The sequence below is a fragment of the Nothobranchius furzeri genome, chromosome 5 (genome assembly GCF_043380555.1).
Source record: "Nothobranchius furzeri strain GRZ-AD chromosome 5, NfurGRZ-RIMD1, whole genome shotgun sequence".
NCBI lineage: Eukaryota > Metazoa > Chordata > Actinopteri > Cyprinodontiformes > Nothobranchiidae > Nothobranchius > Nothobranchius furzeri.
In genome coordinates this window covers 46,570,662-46,576,567 of record NC_091745.1, presented here as the reverse complement: position 1 = coordinate 46,576,567, position 5,906 = coordinate 46,570,662, and positions in this window count along the sequence as shown.

The following is a 5,906-nucleotide window of genomic DNA, read 5'->3' as shown; positions in this document are numbered from 1 at the left end:
TTCCGAGAGGTGGTGTGTGGGGATAAAAGCTCAGATAGGTAGCTTGGAGCCTGGTTGTTAAGAGCTCTATAGGTCAGGACTAAAACTTTAAACTGAATTCTATATTCTACCGGGAGCCAGTGGAGGGACTGTAAAACTGGAGTGATGTGAGCTTGTCTGCTGGATTTGGTTAGGAGTCTGGCTGCTGCATTTTGGATGGCTTGAAGGCATGAGAGGGAGGTTTTGCTGAGACCAGTAAAAAGAGTGTTACAGTAGTCTAAGCATGATGACACAAAGGCATGGATTATTTTTTCAAGATCTGCAGTAGAAACCAGTTTACGGACTTTTAAAATGTTTCTCAGTTGAAAGAAACAAGAGCGGGAGATGGTTTTGACGTGTTCTAAACTTAAAGCTGGATCAAAAATAACTCCTAGGTTTCTAATGTTGGCCTTGGCTGAAGGACAAAAAGAGGCAATTTCTTGCTCGATTTTTGGCTGAAGTTCCGGGGGTGCAGCGATCAGGGTCTCTGTCTTGTTAGCATTTAAGACAAGAAAGTTGCTGGACAGCCAGTTACTGATCTGGGTCAGGCAGAGTACAAGTGTGGCCAGCCTGTCCAACTGGTGTGGCATAAAGGACATATAGAGCTGAATATCATCAGCGTAAATGTGGTAGGAGATGTCTGGGAAAGACTGAATGATGCCATCTAGGGTAAGAATATAGAATGCAAATAGTAGAGGCCCTAGAACTGAACCTTGTGGGACCCCACATGTTAGAGAGGCAGTATCTGAAGAGAAGGTTTCGGACTTCACTGTGAATGTTCTGGTAGTGAGATAGGAAGAGAGCCAGTCTAGAGCAGAACCTGAAATCCCAGCCAGGGCATTTAACCTGTTTAGTAGAACGTTGTGGTCTACAGTGTCAAAAGCTGCACTGAGGTCGAGCAGGACCATGACAGAGCATTTCCCTGCATCAGCAGCCATCAGGAGGTCATTATGCACCCTTACTAGAGCAGTCTCAGTTGAGTGCTGCTTCAGAAAGCCAGACTGGAAGGGATCAGAGATCTTTGACTTAGAAAACCAGGATCTGAGTTGGGTTTCAACAACCTTCTCAAGTACTTTGCTGATGAAAGGTAGCTTAGAAATGGGCCTAAAGTTACTGGTGGAGCTGGCGTCAAGGTTGGGTTTCTTTAAGAGAGGAGTCACTACTGCATTTTTAAAGTAAGATGGAACACAGCCTTGGCTCAGTGAGCTGTTGATCATAGTCAACAGAGATGGACTGATAGAGGCAAGGGGCCCGACTAAAACAGAGGGAGTTAAGATATCTGATGAGCATGATGAGAGTTTCATCTGACTGATTATTGAGGTTAAGTCATTTAGTGTAATTGGGGAGAAGGAGGTGAAAGACTCGGAACACTGGGGGGGGGGGGGGGGGGGGGGGGCTGGCTCCTGAGGGGGTGAGGGCTGGTGGAATGCTGGATCTCAGATTCAGCACCTTGTTTTCAAAAAAGTGGAGAAATCTGTTACAGTCATCAGCTGAAGATAGCTGAGCCTGCTGCAGAGGAGGAGACACGATGCTGGAGATGGTATCAAACAAAACCTTAGGATTGTTCTTATTTTGACATAGGTTGCTGAAGAAAGAAGACCTGGCATTTTCTACAGCTTCGTTGTATGACTCGAGAAGTTCTTTAAAATATTCGCGATGAACAACCAGACCTGTCCTCTTCCACCGTCGTTCCGCTTTTCTATAGGAGCGTCTAAGTTCAAGAATCTGGTTGTTCAGCCAGGGTGAACTAGAGGCACTGGAACTGCGGCTGGTTTTGTAAGGGGCGACCTGATCTAGAATTTTGAGGCAGTGATCATTAAATGAGTTGGTAAGGAGCTCTACGTCATCAGAGGAAGGAGGTACAAAGTCAAAGAGGGAGGAGAAATTTAAAATGATAGAACTGTTGATAATACGTTGTTGCTTAGCAGAGACTGGTAAAAGAGATTCGGAATTTAAGTTGATATGAAAAGAAACTGACTTATGGTCACTGAACACAACATCATTTATCTGCAGCTTATCAACAAGAAGTCCGTAGGAAAAGACCAGATCCAGGGTGTGGCCTGCTCTGTGAGTGGGACCAGACACGTGTTGAGAGAAATTAAAAGAATTCATCATGTTTAGGAACTCCCTAGTGGAGCTGTTAGATAGATCCTCAGAGTGGATGTTGAAATCTCCAACAATGATTATCCTGTCTAGTTTAATAGTTGAAGATAGGAGATCCTGAAAGTCAGACAGGAAGGATGAAGTAGATCCAGGTGGGCGATAGACCAGAATTCCATAAACTGGTTGAACTCGACCAATTTTAATCATGATCATCTCGAATGAGCTGTAGGAGTTTGAGGATATAATTTGGCACGAAAAATGTTTCTTAAAGATAACAGCTGTTCCTCCACCACGGCCTGTGGTTCATGGAGCAGAGAAGACAGAGCAGTCTTGTGGACAGAGCTCACGGAGATGAGTGACGTCATTTTCGCGCTGCCACGACTCGGAAATCCACAAAAAGTTAAATTTTTTGGTCCAGAACAGATCATTGAGGATGTGAGACTTGTTGGCGATGGAGCGCGCATTAATCAACATCATTTTTGCGGAGGAATCTGGCGGTGTATGTGCCGCGGGCTCGATAATGGCGGGCGGCTGGTGGGCTAAGTTACGTAGCGACTCCAGGCTACACCCACGGGGGTTCTTTGCCTCCCACACCTTCAGGTAGCGCCCTGCATCAGGGGCACCATTTAGCAGCGAGATCAGCCCAACTCCATTAAGTTTCTGTTGGATCCACCACAACACAGCTGCGGAGCAGTGATCGGGAAGAGCTTCGCCTCTCTCGAAGCTGAACGAAGAAGCCGGCTCTCTTCCCCCGTTTCCTCTTCCATGGCCTCCTGGGCAGCAGCAGGCCGACAGGTAACAGAGGGCCGAGATCTGGGTTAACGCCAGGTTCCAGAGGCGGTGGGAAAGCGGGTCCGGTATCGGAGTTCTGGAGGATGATCATCGCGGACCTGACCGACAACAGTAAGTCTCGATCATATGTTAGCAGGGACTCCGCACCAGATAGAGAAAAAACAATAAAAAACAACAAATAACCAAAACAGATCAGGAGCCTAGCAGACGCACAGCCACTCATGGGCGCCATCTTGCTTCTTCTTCTTGCTTCTTCTGGGATGTACATGGTACATCCCATGTAAGGGTTTGTCGTCCCACGAGGGTATTTCCAGCGTCTCCTCCTTTGTTAGCCATTGTCTGAGCCATTCACTGAGCACGTCTGTTGGGGCCTTGTCCTTGATGCACTTATGGATCTTAGTTGTTTCATCCTGGATAGTGGCTCTCACACTCAGTAGTCCTCTGCCTCCTTCCTTACAGCAAGTGTACAGTCTCAAGGTGCTGGATTTGGTATGGAGCCCTCCATGCATGGTTAGGAGCTTCTATGTCTTAACATCTGTGGTCTGTTTTTCTTCCTTTGGTCAGTTTATTATTCCTGCAGGACATCTGATTACTCGAAGAGTGTAGCTTGTTCTTGCCATTGAGCTGACTTCTTGGGACTTGCCTGTCCCCAATGTCTGCTATTGTTTCTTCTGGGAATGAGACCCCTTCTGTGTGGGCTACCTTCCCTTTCTTTGTCAACATCCAACCACACTTCCCAAGTCTGAATGACATTCCGATATCAGTGCTGCAGATCCTAGTGGTGTGGATCAGTGAGTCGATTTCTTGCTCGCTGTTGGGGTACAGCTTTATGTCATCCATGCAGAGGAGGTGACTGACATTCTTGAGTCAGCATTCATAGCCAGGCTGAGGGGGTTTAGAGTAATGCAGAACAGCAGAGGGGACAGGGCGTATACCTGAGACGCTTTCCTGGACACCTGGATGTCTACCACAGTGATGGCTACTGTCCAGGGAGGTTGCTGTGGTTGGGTCGAGAAAAGCCAGTTAATTCGCCTGGCTTCACTTTCTCTCATGTATCTCTTTGTTTGGCAGCTTCCAGTGTTTCAGGTATGGGTTTCACGCTGTAGCTCTTGCATCCTGGTTTTCTTATTGCACCTTTCTGGAGCTCTGAAAGTTGGCTCACTTCTCTCCATGCTGCCTTGATTTCAGCTTCCAAAGTTCTTTTCCACAGTGGGTATTGTTTCTCATAGTTGCTCTTGCTTTTATAGCCAAGCATCTCAAGGATCACTGTCGCTGAAGTGTAAATCAGCTTTCTGTGATGGTGGTTGTAGGAGTTGTTCTGAATGGTGTATTCACATCTTGATGGTACTTTACTCAGCTGTTGTAGATGGTGTCAGGGTTGCCTGGTGTTTATTTGCACCATTAACCTATTTCTCAGGTCAGTTGCTGTCTCGTTCAGTGTTGTTTCACTTATTGGGGCTTCGTACCCAATCTCTGGATGGGGTGTTGATGATAACTCCCCTCTGACCTTGTGTCCTGGCTCCCTCTTGCCATAGCATTTGAGTTGTATCGCGTCAATCTCAAGTTGTGATAGCGATTGCTGTTTGTGGATGCTGGAACACTAAGCTACTAGTTGTTTGGTTGTTACTGTTGAGTGCGGATTTTGAAGTAACCATTCTTGCTGCGTGTAACCTCTCTGACTAGGGTTACTGGAGTAGCATTCCAATAGATACAGGTTCTTGCATCTTGCCCTTTTCGTCTTGTTTTAGTAGCCCACTTTCCGGAACTGCGCTGCTCTGGGTGGCTGCATGTTGGAGTAGCTCTGTTGACTATATGTAAGTTTTGCCTTTTTTGGACATTATTTCTTCTAGTTTCTCAGGAAGAACGGTTGTTTTTGGACATTTTGCTTTTCTGTTTCTGGTGCTGTGAGGCTTGGATGATTTTTCCTGCTATTTTTTCACTTTTTTCACTTTTTGAGCATTTGTTTTGATGCGTAACCATGGCAAAACGCTGGTTTACAATCAGGAGCAGCTGATTAACATGGGAAAGGCTGAAATAATACATCAACTGAAGCCACAAATCCCAAATTAGCTAAAACACAAGAAGTGTGGGTGCAGAGCGGGAGCAAAACGGAGACAGAGAAAGAGGAAATTCAAACCATCTCTTCCATCGATCATGATGGGCAATGTGACATCACTAGCCAACAAGATGGATGAACTCCAAGCTCTTTCAAGGACTCAGCCAGAGTATCGGCAGTGCAGTGTTATGTGTTTCACTGAGAAGTGGCTGCAGGACCATATCCCCGATTCCAGCGTCTCTCTGCCAGGATTCCTGACTGTACGAGCAAACAGAGATCTTAAGAGGAGTGGGAAAAGAAAAGGAGGTGAAGTGGCAGTGCTTGTCAACAACAGATGGTGCCATCCAGATCATGTTTCAGTGAAATGTCGTCTCTGCAGCCCAGATGTTGAACTCTTGGCAGTAAGTTGTCACCCATATTGTTTGCCAAGAGTGTTCACCAGTGTTGTCTTGGCAACCGTTTATATTCCACCTTCAGCCATTGCTGAAAGTGCATGTGATGCCATCAGTTCCGTTGTTGGTAAGCTACAAACCCAGCACCCCAATGCATTTGTGGCTATATCTGGTGAATTTAATCATGCCTCGCTCTCTGCTACACTTCCAACATTTCATCAGTTTGTCAGCTGCTCCACCAGAGAAAACAAGACATTGGATTTGTGTCATGCAAATGTAAAGAATGCATACATGTCCAAAACTCAGACCCCTCTGGGACAATCAGATCACAATCTTGGTTTTCTCTGCTCAGAATACAAAACACTTGTTCAGAGGTAACCTGTGACAAGGACTGTGAGAAAATGGTCACAGGATGCTGAAGAAGCCCTGCAGGGTTGTTTTGAGACCACAGATTGGATGACTCTCTGCCAAGGATATGAAGAGGACATCAATGCTATGACTGGATGTGTCACTGACTATATAAAATTCTGTGTGGACAACATCAT